This window comes from Ornithodoros turicata, chromosome 9 (genome assembly GCF_037126465.1).
Source record: "Ornithodoros turicata isolate Travis chromosome 9, ASM3712646v1, whole genome shotgun sequence".
Taxonomy (NCBI): domain Eukaryota; kingdom Metazoa; phylum Arthropoda; class Arachnida; order Ixodida; family Argasidae; genus Ornithodoros; species Ornithodoros turicata.
Genome location: NC_088209.1, coordinates 1,188,192 through 1,205,392, shown reverse-complemented (window position 1 = coordinate 1,205,392; position 17,201 = coordinate 1,188,192). Strand labels below are relative to the sequence as shown.

Genomic DNA, 17,201 nt, shown 5'->3' with positions numbered 1-17,201 from the left:
ATTTGAGTAAGCGTCGGCTCAGGGGAGTTCGCTTTTTGTTTTTGATTAATCTGGACTTGACATGTTGGACAAGACCATGCATCACGCTCTTGGGCGTATAAGGATTTGCACGACGTTTTCGTTAACCTGGCGCATTCCCCTGTGTGGTAGGGATCCTTGCACGTAACGCATGTAATTGAAGATCAGTCTAAGCCAAAAGATACCAAGCAAGAGAGACGTAAGACTGACTCTTTAAGGGCGATGCAGCGACACTTTTTGCGGTCTTGTGGGTATACAAATTTCAGCGTTTTATAAGTATCGAACAGTGTCCTTACCTATCGAAATAAAGAGATACGTAAGCTTGTGCAGGCAGATCGAATGAACGATATAGATGTTTACCAAAAAAAAGAAAAGTGGTGGTGGTGGTGGTGACGCAAACCCGGCTTGCCGTTGTTGGCCTCACGTATGTGGGCTGCGTCACGACTGTAGCCACGATGACAAGAGGTGATGTGAAAACAGATGAAGGAATGATGATGGCCGAAACTTAAGGTCTAGGGCACTCACTGCAGAACTGTCGAGAAGTCCGAGCAGTACTCATAGCCCTTGAGCGAGGCCAGATTCCTCGAGAAAGTAGAGGAGGCTGTGAATTTTGGAATGTCTTTCCGTGAAAGAGCCTCTGGAATGCAGGACATCATCCACCGTACAGTTCCTGCAATGGCCATGGTACTTCTCCCGCAACCGCAGCATATGCACAGCAATGCAATCGGATGCGCTCGATAGTTTCAATTTGCTGACAATGTATGCAGCTTGTTCTAGGCCAAAAAAAGGAAAGCTCCGGCCACAGGCAGGGAACGAACCAACGGAGATCGTCATGATCTGATGTAGCAGATTGCTACAAGTTCTTTGTGCATTATCGTCTCAAGGGTTGCCTCAATGAGGCTTGTGCAGTGACGTCATGTTTGGTCACGTGACTAGGGAAAACATACTGCCGCACCAGAGTTACTGCAGTGAGTTGTTGCAGTGTGCATGCAATTACCAGCGTATATTGCAAAACACAAGCTGTTGGCTCATTCGCGGGGTCCCCGAAATCCACCATTTAGAATAAACGCTTAAGAATAAAACATTCAAGAATAATCCGCTTATAAAATACACGGTTAAAAATATATCTCCTAAAATAAACCACTTACTATCCCCGTTTAATAATCCGCCATTAAAAATAAACTGTTTTAAAATCCCCTCACCATCTAGCACGGAGGCGGACTGATTGCAATTTGCGCCGGGTTAGATCAGGTTATGTTAGGTTAGGTTAGTTTGCTTTCGGTTAGTTTGGGATAGTTTAGGATAGTTTGGTCCTGTCAGGTTAGTTTAAGCTCCTTGCTTGCAGTTCACCTAGATTTGGGCCATACCACATGGCTCTAGCAACTGTAGGGTGGATTTGGGGGGATTCTGAAACGATTAATTTTTAACGATATATTCTTAACTGTGGATTCCTTAGCGTTTTTATTTAAACGGGGATATTTAGGCGATTATTTTTGTGGGTTGATTTTTAAGCGTATATTCTGGGAGATATATTTTTAACAGTGGGTACTTACGCGTTTATTTGCGCGTGACGTCATCTGCACGAGCCTCATTGTTCAGACTGGGAGAAAAGTTTACGGAACACCGGGGTGTCACGTTTCTTTGTCTGAGCAACATCCAAGCAGATTAAGCGATGGGATACAATAGCTGGGCACCTGTTTCTTATTTGATGTCTTCTTCATATCTCGCGCGGGTCGCTTCCCATGAAGATATGCGCCGATGCCGCGTAATCTTTTGTCCCAGGCTGTACTACAATATCGCTTGCCGCATCACCTGTAAAGCTGCGGCGGCTTTATTGGTGATGCAACCTGCAATGACGCCTGAACAACGGTTTCGCTATTGCGCACTCTCGTTTCGGCTAGAGCCGTGATGCTTCCAAGATGGAAAACAACGGCAAGTGGGTTTACAGTCGCCTAAACGCATCACAACCCCTTGCTTTTTGGTCTGTTATCCCTATCGATGTTAATAAATATCTTACGCCAATAATTATTGGATGTCATTCATGCGAAATTTCGCAGCCTGTTTTCGTCTGCATGCAACGGCGATAGGAAATTTAGTATATTACGTGCAGCTTTGAGTAGAGCGACAGAAAAACAATACAGAAGTGACAATACTGAATAGTACTTATTAATGCTTTTCACGATCGCTACGTCCCGCTGCAAGAGTACTGAACTAAGCCCTGTATCCATCCTTAGCGTTGCTGTTCTCAGCCGAAGCACAAGAACCACAACATGGGAACACTGAAGACTCCTCTACTGTGCCGGTAAGGTAGTTTATTTCCCTTCGACTGGAGGCAAGGTCTCTAGAGACTATGGACGTAAACCCCCGAATGATTCATATCGAACTACAATATGCAACTACACACGCATAATGCTACCTTTGTGCAACAACTTGTTTTGTTCACACTTCCATACACTCGAGGCAGTCTTGGGAAGTAATTTAGTTACTAGTAACTAGTCGCTGAAAAAGTAACTTGTAACTCAAACTAGTTAGCCTTCTGAGAAAAGTAACTTTTAACTGCATACCTCCATTTTTCAGTTACTAGTTACCGTAGGTAGTTTCGTTTTTCTTGAAAGTTTTGTGTACTAAGCCTGTTCAGCGCTGAGCATGAAACGCTATTTCTGTTCTTTGTTCCTGCTTCTTAGACAAGTTACGCAACGCACGAATAAGTCCGCAAGACTAGATCAAAAGCGTGTGGCGGCCCGTGGACGATGATGACGACGTGCCTCTGCTGCCACTCGCTACGGCGCTGGCACGGCAGTTCTACCGGCACCGTCCTAGCGTGAAGCCACGCACATCTGCCCGCTGGGACATTCCATCATCGCCGGTCAGGACTCATGTAGAGGGACACCACCTCCTCTACAAGCGAATAAAAAGATAGGGGCGACACCATGCAGGGAGGGGGGCCCCAATTGCACAACAAACAAAACGCTTGGCGCGCGGTACACTGCAAACGGAGACGAACCTCGATTTAAAGGGAGACTTCGGAAGGATTCGAAAAAGAAAAAAAAAATAGGTGAGCATCATACTGAATACGGACCGCTCCCTTGATACCGAATACAACATTCTCATTCATTTTGTGCGAGTAATTAATTCGTAAATGATGGCACTACCAAACCGAAACCAACATGCAAAGCGCACAGCGGTTCGCCCCGAGGAAGATACTGTGACGTCACCCGGCCTTGTCGTCTGCTACGAAGCTTGCATTCTTCCATGCAGGATGACGTCGGCAGTGTTGCTTTCGGCAACCTCTTGCTTCACAGAGGTGAAGCGCTCACTTCGTAAAAATTCGTTCGAATAAAATCTGCGCACTTTGGGAACGCGATATTTGGTATGTATGTTCCTGACATCGCAAGGGTTACAGCTGTGTCGCAATCGTTGTGGTGATTTTGCTGCGGAGTCCCACTTGAAGGCAATTTTCTCAAACGAATGAGGTAACGGGGTCAACTGTCGGGTTTCGCCTCCGACATCAGGGTTCATGACCAAAGTAACGTTAGTGAGTACGACCTATTAGTACGCCTCGGATCTTTTGGTAAATGCCTATTGTTTTCCACGAACTCATGTAGTACCTTTTTAATAGAACAGCACGAATTGGGTGATAAGGACCTCATATGAAAAATCCAATTGTGACTATAAATGCCTATTTCGGTGTTTTTCTCCTTATAATGCCTAAATTCATCTTTCTTCCCGGGCTGCAGAGAAAGAATGATGTCGCTGCAGGTGTGTCCAAGACGCTCACATTGGAGATGATGAGCGAGCTGTATGCTTTTACTGACGGCTCATCCACAAAAACCAGCTCCCCATGCGTCTATGTTATTCCATCTGAATACCATACCATACAATACAATACAATGAATACATTTCCTGAAGACATAGCTGGTATCTCCAGCCTCTCGCATCCGACGTCGTCATCATGTACTGAGCTGCACGCTTTGCTCTTTGCCATGCGCAAGATCCTCAAGTGTTCAGTACGACCATGGCTCTTCTACACAGACTCAAAGGCTGCTCCCAATACCTCGCAACAATGGGCATTCGCGGTCCCCCCCCCCCCACCATGTCCATTGTTGCTGACGTGCCTGAATCTTACAAGGAGCTGCTGGACCTGGGCCACTGAATAGTATTACAGTGGGTACCTGGTCATGTCGGCATACCCGGCAATGAAGAGACTGACTGGGCTGCCCTGCAGGGTCATCAGGTATTTTCAGCCCATTCTATCGTCTTGCCCAAAGGTGACCATCAGGCCCTCGTCCGTGCTATCTCTACAGACAAATTAAGATCACAGTGGCTGCATGACATGACACCCTACTCTCTGTTCCACGCAGTGGATCGGTTTCTCTCACTGTCGCTTCGTCATCGCTTTCCGCGATACTATGTATCTCTTCTTCACCGCATGCGGCTTAATGTTGCATTTACACCAGGCAGCGTCATCGGACCTTTGCGCATCATCCAATGTGCGCGCTGACCTGCACCACCTGCTTATGGATTGCCATGACTACCAGCGGGAGCGCGAGATCTGCGTGCTACCGCATGCAACCGATCACTGCCCTTTCACACCATAGGCAAGGTGCTGAGCCCATGGTCCAGTACCGTTCATACAGAGGACACACACATCCCTGGGACGCCTGGCTAGTGCCACCAGCTCTCTAGCCAACAGGGGCGCTCTTCCTCGGCTCCCAGCTAGTCCACCTACGCCGCCGTGGCGGGAGTTCGTGCCCGCAACAACGCTTCACATCCCGGGTCTACGGAAGAAGAGCGAGTCCAGCCCCCTAGTGGCCAGGATGGCGGCTGAGAACCTGATCAGCGACGTTTATCACACACATACTCTGGTATTCACGGATGGCTCCATTGACCACCGTTCCCAAAGTGCTACCAGTGCGTACTACATCCCGTCAATAAACAAGGCCTGGCAAGGGAAATCAGTTCGCTACCCAATCTCATCTACGACGGCCGAACTCCTGGCCTTGCTACACGCAGCTGCTGCGGTTCAAGTCACCGGAATACCTAAGGCCGTCTTGCTTACGGACTCCAGAAGTGCCCTCAACAACGTGATAAACCCCATGTGTGGTAGCATTCTGGCCCGATGTATAAGGAGATCGTGTGCCCAGCATAGGCTAACCGGAGGTGAGCTTACGCTCCAATGGATCCCATCTCATGTCGGCATCAGAGGCAACGAACGAGCGGACGAGCTAGCTTCCTCAGCACACAACAGCTGCAGCCCATCCTTAGCAGTCCCGGCCGACACTGACAGGCTCATGGTCGTCAAACAGCTAGTTGAGGTGCGTCACCCTGGCATACAGGACATCATGCAGAATCACCGACCCTCTCTTCCCACGAAAGATCTTCCCCGTGGTATGCAGACAATGCTCCATCGATTACGCACAGGATCTGCGTTCACGAACTCGCAACTGTGCAAGATCGGCTCCAGGGAGGACTCCAGTTGCGGACACTGTAATCATCCGGAGACAATTGCGCATATCCTGACAGAATGCCGTGCATACCATGCCATGCGGGAAACCCATCTTCCCCACGCCAGGCCTGGTATACTGACGGACGTCCTCTTCCCCGAAGGTTCTTGTGCGGAACGACTTTCAAAAACTCGCGGCTTCGTGCGCTTTCTCCAAGCAACGGGCCTAGCGGAGAGACCACTCTAGTGCACCCCTCACCTACAGTGTGCTTCCGTCCCATCAGTACCGGTCATCCTGCTTCTACATCACTTTGAAGTCCTCAACTCCCCTTTCTCCCACCTTCTTTTCCTTTTTTTTGGCTATAGTCGTGACGATGCCCACTTGAGTGCGGCCAACAACGGCAAGCTACCTCGACCCCCCCCCCCCCCCGTTCATATGCACATTTGAGATTTCCTGTCATCAACAGGCCTCTCCACCCTGCTTTGATTACCGGAATCCTCATCCCCATCATCATCTCTCAGTACCTACAGATGGCACTGGGGCAGCGACGAGCCTGCTGGCCGGCATCAGCCCCATCTCATCATCGTATCTTTACGTGTGTGCGTGTGTTCATCCTTGTTCGTTCCTTTTTTTTTCTGTCTGCGTAAAGGAAGAAGATGGGACCGACAATGTCGTGCTATATATTCCGTCTCAAGTAGCATTATTTCACCGCTGCCGAAAATAACAAGCATATACGCATTCATAAACCTCTCCCACGAAGCGTCACCCAGCAAAACACGGAGAGGTAGTGGGAGAAGTGGCACAACGGTACGGTCTGGGCACCACACACTCTAGCTACCATTGTGGCACGGAGCTAAAACGAAGCTATATCGAGAACGACGCGTTCCATTGACGTCGGTCGTCCTGCCGCGTGCACGCAGCACAACACGTTGCAACGTGGGCCCGAGGACGGTCGCTGCCATTGCAGAATGCCGATAATAAAGGCAACCAGGCGAAGTCTGGTTAAGTCGTGGATTGAGCGTTTTAACTGCTACACCACTGACGAAGTTCTGGTGCTGTGTCAGCCGTGCGGAAAGCAAGTAAGTCCAGAGTTCGCTTCCGCGCGCTCACATTCGGCAGTTCAGTTCCGCGTAAGATCTTCCTCTACTAGCGTAAGAATCGGTCTGCGATTTGCAGGGTCCATGCGAGGAAAAATCCACCTAGAGCAACATGCTGCTACAGGCGCGCACAAGTTCAACTGCACAAAGGACTTTCCATCGACGACCCGGCAAAGCTTCTTTGGGATTGTGTTCAAGACGTATGAAGGAGTGCTGAGTACCAATAGTTCTGAAATACTGACGAGAAGATTGATGTGGACGAGACGACGTATAGAAACTGGCGACATATGTATATCCATGTTGGTGGTGGGAGAAATAAATACGGATCAAAGCAGCAGCCCGTATTTGATACCCCGCAAACCACTGGAAAATACAAATTGCGACACGGTGGCTTACTTTCAGCGATTCCATGAAAGTGTATCCATCTGGAGTTAAGGATGACAGTTAAGGACGACAAGTGATAAGGAAGTGTTGCTTCTCTACACTGATGCTGCAGCATACATACATCGCGCCGCAACATTGCTAAATGAATACCAGAATGATTTCTCATCACTTGCCTCGTGCACGCTTTGCATCGTGTTGCAGGAGAATCAGGTCATCTCATCCGTAAAGAAAGCGTTGCTGAAGGCCCCTGTAAAGGTGAAGGCCTTCAAAGACAGACTGCCTGACACTCTGCTTTCCACAAACCGATTTCGAAGCGTTGGGACACGTGGTTGACAGCGGTTGGGTACCTGCACATGACCTTTGAAGGACTTCGCGCGGTCATACAGCAGCTATCGAGGGAATGGGGCCGATAGTGTGAAACGCGCCCAAGACATCTTAGTGTTGACAAAGATTCCTGGTGAGCTGGCGTACATTTCAGCTAACTATACGCTTCCATTGCCGGCAGCATCACGCGTCTGGAGGCATCCGCCCAAGCCTTGTGCGATGCTCTTGCTATGGTGTCTACCGCCGAAAAGCAAATCGACACCGTGCCAGTAGGTCCTGTGAAGGATAGAATTGCGCAAAAACATAGGTATGTACTCGACAGAAGCCTGGGATTTAAAACGACATTGGCTGCCTTATCAGATGACGTTCATCCTACGGGCATTCGACCATTTAAGTTTCCTCCGCTGACGTCGATTGATGTGAAACGCACCTTTTCGGCCTATATTAGCTAGTACTTGGCGACAAGTGCCGGAGCTTTACGCCGACGTATCTGGAAAAGGTGCTTGTGTCGCACTGCGTCTACAGCTACACCTGATGAATGCTTTTGATCGTTTAACTCTTCTGTGAACATTGCTTACTTGACCCTCCTTTCTACTCCTGTGGTTCAACGGCACTCGTTCCGCTCCCTGTCCTTGGCTACCTCGCGTTCTTAACTGTGCCTTTCGGAGGACTATTGCGTGCGCCTCACAGCGCAGCCTCCAGGCGTGCTCTCATCAGGCTCAAGGTCTTCCACCCGGTATGCAGTCTTCGAAAGACCCGGCTCTGGACCTGCCCCTTACCCTTCTCGAGCTCGACTCTGCACTACGGGACTCTCCTCTGCATACCTCCCCTTGAGCAGACCAGACCACGTAGAAGGCCCTTCGGTATCTTCCCCTATCAGGGCGAGCATCCCTCATACGGATCTTCAATGACAGCTGGAGCCAAGGGGAAGTCCCAAACGAGTGGAAGACCGCGATGGTGGTCCTTTTACTGAAACCAGGTCAATCACCGCATCAAATCGATTCTTTCCGCCCAATAGCTCTTACAAGCTGTGTGGGGAAGACCTTGGAACGTATAATATTCAATCACCCAGAGCTGGTTCCTTGAGATCACGGGCTTTTTTTCCCGAGGAGATGGCGGGTTTTCGCCCAGGCCGGTCAGCAATGGACAGCATCATAACTCTAACCAGTAGGACACAACAGGCAAGGGCCGAAGGTTTATTGACAGCCGCTGTCTTCCTCGACGTCAAGAAAGCGTACGACAGTGTCCTCCGTAGCGCAATCATGGCGACGCTTTCAGAAGCTGAAGTCGGGGGCTGCCCCTGTTCATGGTTTAAAGACTTCTTGGCTGACCGCTCCCTGTTTGTACGCACCGCTGACGGGGACACTGCGACGTTCCGCGTGCGCCGTGGTGTCCCACAAGGGAACCTCCTCAGTCCCCTCTTATTCAATATCATTATGGCTTCTCTTCCTGCGCAGCTTCATAATCACACTCACATTACAATATATGCTGACGACATATGCATCTGGACTTCCGCCGTTCGGCATGACACGATCCAACGCCGACTACAACGTTCAATAAACATCATTTCAAGATACCTCTTGCACCACAGCTTGGTTGTCTCGCCTAGCAAGACAGTAGCCATGGCATTCTCACGGAGATCATTCCATAAGTATCCGCTTTTCATTGATGGCTCACCCCTGACCTTTGTCACGACCTGCCGATACCTGGGGATTACAATTGACCGTGGCCTGACGTGGTCCAAGCATGTGAAGCTGCTTGCTACCAAGGAAAACAGTTTGGTAAATGTACTCAGGCGTATTGCTGGTGCATCCTGGGGCCCGTCATGCTCTGACCTCTATCGTGTCCATGAGGCCCTGGTGTTGGGGGCATTGCGGTACAGCTTACCCATTCTGCATGGTCTCAGTCGAACCCAAGAACAGGAACTGCTCAACATCCAGGCCCGTATTCTCCGTGCCTGTTTGGGAGTCCCCAGGACAACGGAGACGTATTCTGTCATGGCAGAGGAGCGACAGCAGCCGATTCACATACTGCGGGATGGTGATACCCTTCGCGCTTATACACGCTACATTACACAGCACCCGAGCCACTCTCTTTGTCGCATTGATGAGGACTGCCCGGCGTCTGCTTTCGGCAGTGCCATTGCCCGCCTGAAAAGGAGCATTCCATCTCCTGCGTCTACACCATCCCATGCACCGGCGATGTGAACTCTCGAAAGACCCTGTATTCACTCTAACATCCGTGGCTTCCAACGCAAGAAAGACGTCCCCACAGTCGTGGGCCACCCGCTCACACTGGAGCACCTCGAGTCAACACACCGACTAAGTCGCCATATGTACACCGATGGCTCAGTAACCCAAGATAGTTCGAGCGTTGCTTTCTACGTTCCGGATGAAGACCTGGGGCATGGTTTCAAACTCCCCTATACTGTGTCCTCGACAGAAGCCGAACTGTTTGGTATCCTCCAGCACTGGAGCATATTACCGAATCCTAGCACGGAACATGGGTTATTCTTACCGACAGCAAGGCATAACTAGATATGTTGTCGTCATCTCGCCCCAGCATAATAAGCGATTTCCATACCACGACGCTTCAAAAATTCAATGAACTCTTCGCCACTGGTTACAACATCACGTTTCAATGGGTCCCTGGCCACGTAGGCGTGTATGGAAATACCCGAGCAGACGCAGTAGCGAGACGCGCTGCGTCTGATGACACTTCGGCCCTGGCACCTCTGTCGCTTACAGCCTCCACATGCCGTCTATACATACGCCGTCGGTGGGCCACATGTGCTCAACAGTTCCGTGCCGAAACTACGACTTACAACTCATTCCTACGGTCTATCGACCCATTGATGGAGTTCGTCATCACTTGCCACCGCAGCCGTAAAGAAGAATCCCTTCTCCACCGCCTACGACTCAATGTTGCCCGTACACCCTCACTTCAAGATGGGTCGGCTAAATTTACCAAACTGTAATGTCTGTAGAATGGAAGCTGACATCCCACACCAACTCCTGTATTGCCAGCAGCACCTTCAACATAGGGACACCCTCCGCAGCCGTCTGCTCCAGATTGGCTGTAACGACTTTTCGTTGGCCGCTCTTCTTGGCCCCGTCTTGCACCCCAACCAGTGGGCTGTCACTGCCGCTCTCCTCGGTTTTCTCCGAGTCTCAGGACTCGTGAACTGCATGTAATGTTGTGCAAGTGTTTATTCTCTTCTTCTTATTTTTAATCTCTCCTCTTATTCTCGTCTACACTTAATTATTTCATCTTCACTACCTCCATCACCACCTCTACCAACTTCTCACAATCACCATCACCTTCTCCGATCTAGATTGTCATGTAGTCGAATCTACATGCCCTGGTCAATCTTCGTTTGTGGCTAATGGTCATTCAACATGGGGTAAAAGAACAAGAATACCTCGGTGATTCTGTGTCCATGTGATGTCCAAAAAAGGAAAGGAAACGGGACTACTTTAGGCTCGGGAGATTCTCGATAGAATAAACTTAGTTGGGAATTGTACAGCGATCGGCTGGAGGGGATCTGAGTAACGGGGGCAGAGACTACATTATTTTGGCGACGATTTATTGTTATCAGTAGTAGTTGTTGTTGTACTAGTACCCGTAGTCGTAGACCTAGCCGTATTATTATTATTATTATTATTACTATTACTATTATTCCATGGAAATCGTTTGGAAAGCGGAAATCGTTCGGACAATACTTGCTCGCAACTGCCTAGGGCAGCACCTTGTAGGAAGGCAACGCTTTACCACTATCTAGTTGTTCGAAGATCGAAGCAATAGTTATACATCGCTTTTACAGACGTTAAGGCTATGATGCATGGCACTGGCCAAAAAGAGATGTATATCTCGGTCGATTTTCACAGGTTTCGTTTTGGCATGGAAAAATTAGCGTGCCGCGAGGACTCTTAAAACCAGCGAGCGAAGGAACCTTGCTTACTAAACTTTGTGCTGTGGAACAACGTGCTATCTGTAAATTATATAGCTGATTTTATTTCACTCGGTGAATAACGCGTTTTTAAAACTGGGTGACATGTATTAGGCTCAGTGCCTTATGCCCTTCGCAAGTGTAGCCCTCCAGTTCAATGTAGTGGCCCGTGAATCACGGTGTATAATGATGCAGTGATACTCATTGAAGCGATCTGTGAAGACATGCACATCACTGAAAGCCCCTCGATGATTCCAGGGAGAAACCAACACAGGCACGGAGCTTACTATGGCGATGCGAAGTGACGACAAGATAGCAGAAGCTGTCCCTGTCGGAGGTCCAGATAAGGATTGAGGCGCGCGGCATCAGCCGTGCAATCGCCACCTGTGAAGGATGCGTGGTGTAATTAAAGCATCATTCCGGATGGGAACTTTGTTTGTCTCTATCACACAGGCAGTACGTGTTGCTAGCGGTAGTTGAAAACAGCATGTTAAATTGGTAATGGACATTTCAAGCTCCCTCACTAATTGCGGAGCCAATTAAAAATATGTATTCAATTTCTATTATTTTCATTTTAAGACGCTCATTTCGAATTAATTCTAATTCGAGTGAGTGAGAGAGGAGGAGGAAAATAATTAAGTAACTTTTGCCTACCATCCAATTCTCTAATTATCGTACATCAAATGAAGGGCACATCAGCAAGAACTGAACGCGAACGACTGAGTGTGAACGACGAAGTGTGTCTGACTGGGTAAAAGCAACAATGAAGAAAATCGTCAACCAACGTGTATAGGGGCAGGAAGGGGGTTACCCGACGTTTCAGAGCCGGTTACTATCCTTCCTCAGGCGTGACTGTAGCAGCCATTGGCAGGAGCGTTCTTGTCGTGGTTCATGTTCGTGATTCGTGGGATTACTTTCTAGTCACGTGACGGAGGCAGCTGACGTGTACATCAGCATACGTGTGAGCATATGAAAGCGTTACCGAGCGTATTCGTCAGCGGCTTTCGTAACGAGACTGAAAAAAAATCTCACGAATCACGTGCATTGCAACACGAGAAGAACGCTAACTTCCAACGGGCGCGTTAAAGAGGAGGGTCTCGTACAGCAGAGGCGATTCCGAAACTTAACCAACACTATTTTCGCAAGTACTGTACACATAGAACGGTCAAAGTTTCATTCAGAATAACCAAGTCGCCTTCGAGGAATTTGTCGAAACGTGCCGTAATAGCAAACGACGAAACCTGCGCTTCACTCTCATGCAACGTCACGCACGACGTCGGCCTGCGGGTAGGTTGCACGGGCAAAGAGCAAAGAAGCTTGCAGTTGCCGCCGCGTTGCCATTGCATTTGCAACTTGATATAACAACAACACGATACAACAAGGATATTGGTCGTGACTCGTCCCCATAAGCTCCCCTTTGTCCTCGAAATGGGGACGCTAGCAATTCGTGTTGCTGGCAATACAGGTCGCGGTATGCTCCGCAATCTTTATCAATTTAATTCGGTTATTTACTAACCGTTACGTGATTTCTCGGCTAAATTCGCAGTACTCCGTTTTCAACAAAGGGCTATGGAATGTTACACTTTATGAGGGGGGCAGGGGGTACGTACCCCCTGTCCCCATCAGCAAACCAAAATCCATACCTGCGATGAACCCCGAACCACGCATTGGGTCGATGCGTTCGTTCCCGGTAGGAATGCCAATCCCCGAAAAAACTCCGAAAAACGCACAACTTGGCCACCCGAGTAACCTTCCTGCAAGTTCCCGCGGATCACCCGAGCGATCAAGCTAGGATGATACTGCGTGTGTCCATGCATGCAGCCCAGAGATCGCGGTAGCCCCTCCTCCCGCTACCCGCCCACTGCCGGGACTCAGAATGGCGAGGATCAATAAAACTACTGCTTTCGAATATTAGTAAAACATATTTATTTCCTAAGCACAAATGACCTTGTACACACCACGTACTACAAACGAGAGTGCATAAACACACTTGGAAAAACCCCTGAAACACAGTGGAGGTGCAATGTTCCACCTATTCTCGCTTCACAAACACATTCACAAACTTCTCTCATCTCTCTCGGCAGAGAAAATAGTAAATGGGCGGGTAGAACAGCAAACTGAGGAATGTTTGTATACAGGGTATCTGAGATAATGTGAACCGCGGTTTTAAAACAGGCGAAGCTTCTACGCGAACAGCAGCTGCTGAACCTTGTTAACAGCGTGATCTGCCTACCCGTTTTTTCCCTCACTGCTGCTAATAAATAACTTAGGGATAACAAAGGAAACTTTTTCACTTATTATATAGGGTCGATGTGTCAACCAGAAGGTTTAGACTGCGTTGAGAAACACCTACACACGTGTCTCAGTCAAAGTACACCTTTTTTTTTCTTTTTTCAGGAAAAATGCATCGCGTTACAACCTGGAAATCCACAGAATTTTTTTTCACATACGCGCGGACGCTATGCTATCGAAACGCACAAAGCTCGCGTAAAACAGATTGTCACTTCTGATATTATTTCGTATTGTGGTAATTTCACGATCTTTTTGCTGCGAACATCATCTACGCAAGGCATGCATTGCAGCAAACACAAGCAATATGTGTTTACTCAAGACAGCCTACAACCTTCGAACTTACAGCTCGGCCCAAAAATAAATTATTCGAGATAGTACAAATTACTCACACTTAGTTTGTCTCAAGGAAAAGATACATGTGAACAAAGCATACTACTTTTCGAAACATTTAACAACTGTTCTTGATATACAACACTTATCGCCTTTTCTTGTTACATTCCTTTGTTCCATCATACGTAGCTGAGACATACTGTACACCACAAAAGATTTCGATTTTCCCCTCGCATAAAAGAGTTTCCAGGAACAACGTTTCAAGTCAGATCTCAAGGAAATATTGTGTACAGTACTTCAATTGGATAAACTCTGCTCCAGAGAATATCACAGTATAACTCCCCTCTGCACTTTTGGCACGCAGATCTACTCGGCTGCGAAAAAGTATCGCATTGCAACTCGCCTGCATAAACGTTCTTTTCAATAGAGATCTCTAGGAAAGAAAAAAATTGTACTACAGTGGATGTAGTACTCAATACTTTATTACCTGCAATTACTTTGTTATAGCTTTATTAATAACAACTCTATTATTACAATTTTATTATTACTGTAGTACTCAAGAAAGTATTACGTACCACTGCGGATATTAAACCCCACGAGAGAAAACAGGGTTACAGGAGGCAAATAATCCATCCACAAATTTATACACTGGATGAACCTTCGAGCGGGCAACATTCTAGTCGTTTGAGCATGCATGAGAACAGGACAAGACAGTTTCAAGGCTGCAAATGGATGATTTGAGTGTTAAACGCGCTTTAGTATGCAGAGTAAAGCACATACGAGTGACAATCTTGCCACAGATTGAGGGCGCTGGAGTTTTTTTTTTTCCCATTACGACCCTTGTAACTGAAGTTCTCTGCGACATCCTCTGACATCAGTTGACACAAAATCAGTCTAGTGTTGTCCCTTTCGTCACTGCCCCCGCATCTCAGAAGTACGTGCCCCCGCAACATTAAGAAAAGCCCTGAGCTACTCAACTGACGAAAACAGAACTTTACGCACAACCTTATCCCAAATACATGTAGGCAATGCGCGTGGATTGTGCAGAACGTACCAATTATAGCCTTTGTGATGGTAAAGAGAGACATCGAATCGCAGAAGCTCTTGACGATATTAGAATGGCTCCCTAAAGATGTCTTTTTCTGCAGGTCCGTCCGTTGGTGCCGTTGTTAACTTGGCCAATACGAGGTCAAGCCGCGCAGTGTGGTGCTCCTGATAAGCATCATGGTATGCACCATTCTGAGCACTTCAGCTGTAAAGGCTAAAGTAAATTATATAAATTGCTTTGTGCCCTATCGCTTGAAGCAAAGAAGCAAGGTGGAGGTATATACTTCCGATGTGGGGAGATCTCCTGAGACGGCCCTCGAGAAGCACGTATTAACACCCTAAGACCTAGAAGAAGAAACAACGTACAAAAGGTGCAATCTGCCACAAAATCAAGGAAAACGTTGAAAGCTACATACCTGTGACCGATGTGCCAAGCATCTGCTCCGCTGACGTGCGCAAGACGTTGGCTTCTAAACAGGAGATGACATTTTTTACGTCAAAGCACACGATTGTTTCATGAGTACAGAGTGTTAGAAATGTTTTTACAGATTTGGAAATATGTGCAACATGAATGGAATGACAAAGAACAAAAATGGAGATCTAGGCACTCGTTAAGAGCACCACAGCTACTCATGCACAATACCTGGGAGAAAGAAAAGGGAAGAAATTAATGACAAAGGGAATCGTATGCTTGGTATAGTACGCGTTCTTTTTTTTCTTTTTTATGATGTTGACTACGAAATTATGATATGTAATGCACTTCTAACCTACAGGAAAATGTTCCTACCATGTGCAGGATATAAACTTCAGCAGTACGGGGGAGAGTCCGCTCATCTTGTTGATTTCTGCTTGGGACACGCACAGCTGAAACGGTTTGCTTTGTAGTCAGTTCACCATGCAACACTCAACGCGTCACAATATCGTTTGGGAGCATCTCTATTGGCTTACCATGCTGTGAAGTTTGCGCGTCTCGTTGCCTTATTGGCTGGGACTGAGACATACAGCTGGGCTGACTGCCTCACTCGCTCAAGTAGACGCTCATCCATTTCCCTCGCCTTCCACTGCATCGTTGTACACTTGGCGGACTGTGTGGGACTCTGTGTGACAATGTCGAAAGCGATATGAAGCGCATAAACTGTCAAGGTCATCCAGCGGTTCTGAAATTTGGGTTGGATTTGCTTGACGACCATGCTGAAAGCATGTTCAAAAGCGTTTTGTTTGGCTGGAAATACATAACAATACATCGGGGTTCTGCGTACCCCGATGGGAAATTTAAGGTCCGGATGTCCAGCTTCATTCACTGCATGACGAATGTCTGTAATTTTACCAGTGCTAAAGCACAACAAGTTCAATGTAAGGCCACAAAACAGTGGAATGAATCATACAGTGAGAATAAGGTTGTCATTTTTTTAAATTTAAAAATCAATCAGGTTACCACGTAGGTAGAGACGTACTGCACATCCTGGATTGGTCTGCGCTTTCTGATGCAGCAGCAGAGACAGCGTGACAGCATTTCTCCTATTTTGAACAAGGAGTGATCGTGTTCTGTAACAATGTCTCACTTCACATGCAACGGCCAGGTCTTTCAGTGTGGGGGAACAGTCATGGTGCAGAAGTTGGCGTGACAGAATTTTCTACAAAGAACAATGTACTGACACATTATTCGCTACTCTCAACAATTCCCGAATTGTGGTAATGAAGATTAATTTACCTTGAACGTTGGTCAAGTCCATGTATGTCAGTGGAGAGCGTCCTTCAGAATTGTACTCTGACTAAGCATCTGTACAAGCGTCCATGCACTTTAGTCATCGGCACTTTGCGATCGGTAACGCCTGTTCCGTACAAGCGTTGCTCAAATGAGCCATATCTGGCCCTCACTGGTGTAACACATGTATTTCTCCTTCTGTGGCTTCATCGGGACCGTCTTGATAAATGTCCCTGACATGCGAACCACTTGTTTGAGAATTGCAGGATAGAAACGCGCCGTGTTCCAAGCATAAGTCGGCGCAATCATGATCGCAATGCCTTATCAAAGCCTGATGATCGCGATCATGAGTGCGCTCACGAAGTACTGGCAAGGCTGCCGCGATCATGATCGCGCCGACCTATGGTTCCAAGAGCATTGGATCGATGTTGGACTGAGGCTACCCTCGTTGCCGTCACATTGTTAGTTTCGCCGCTGTACCTTGGAACGTATTGCTTGCAGGCTCTCACTCAGGGGGCACTGTGATTTCGTCGAAATGTGCGTGATAACATCCACATTTCTTGGCACTTCTGCGTACAGTCAACCCTAAACAGTCTGGTTCCAGTGTGGTA

At 47.8% G+C, this 17,201-nt stretch overlaps 2 long non-coding RNA genes across 2 annotated transcripts in view; one reads left to right on the top strand and one right to left on the bottom strand.

Annotated features, from left to right (window-relative positions):
- The window catches only part of LOC135369180 (uncharacterized), a 45,026-nt gene extending 33,380 nt beyond the window's left edge, over window positions 1-11,646 (top strand). The window contains exons 2-3 of the long non-coding RNA XR_010414953.1: window positions 2,253-2,320; window positions 11,475-11,646. This is a non-coding gene — a long non-coding RNA (uncharacterized LOC135369180). The remainder of the gene's footprint in view (window positions 1-2,252; window positions 2,321-11,474) is intronic.
- Window positions 11,647-15,143: 3,497 nt separating this feature from the next.
- LOC135369179 (uncharacterized) lies at window positions 15,144-15,733 on the bottom strand. Its single transcript, XR_010414952.1, has 3 exons — window positions 15,673-15,733; window positions 15,302-15,355; window positions 15,144-15,230 (listed from the first exon to the last, which is right to left on the bottom strand). It is a non-coding gene; the product is annotated as an uncharacterized LOC135369179 (long non-coding RNA).
- Between the last annotated feature and the right edge of the window lie 1,468 nt (window positions 15,734-17,201).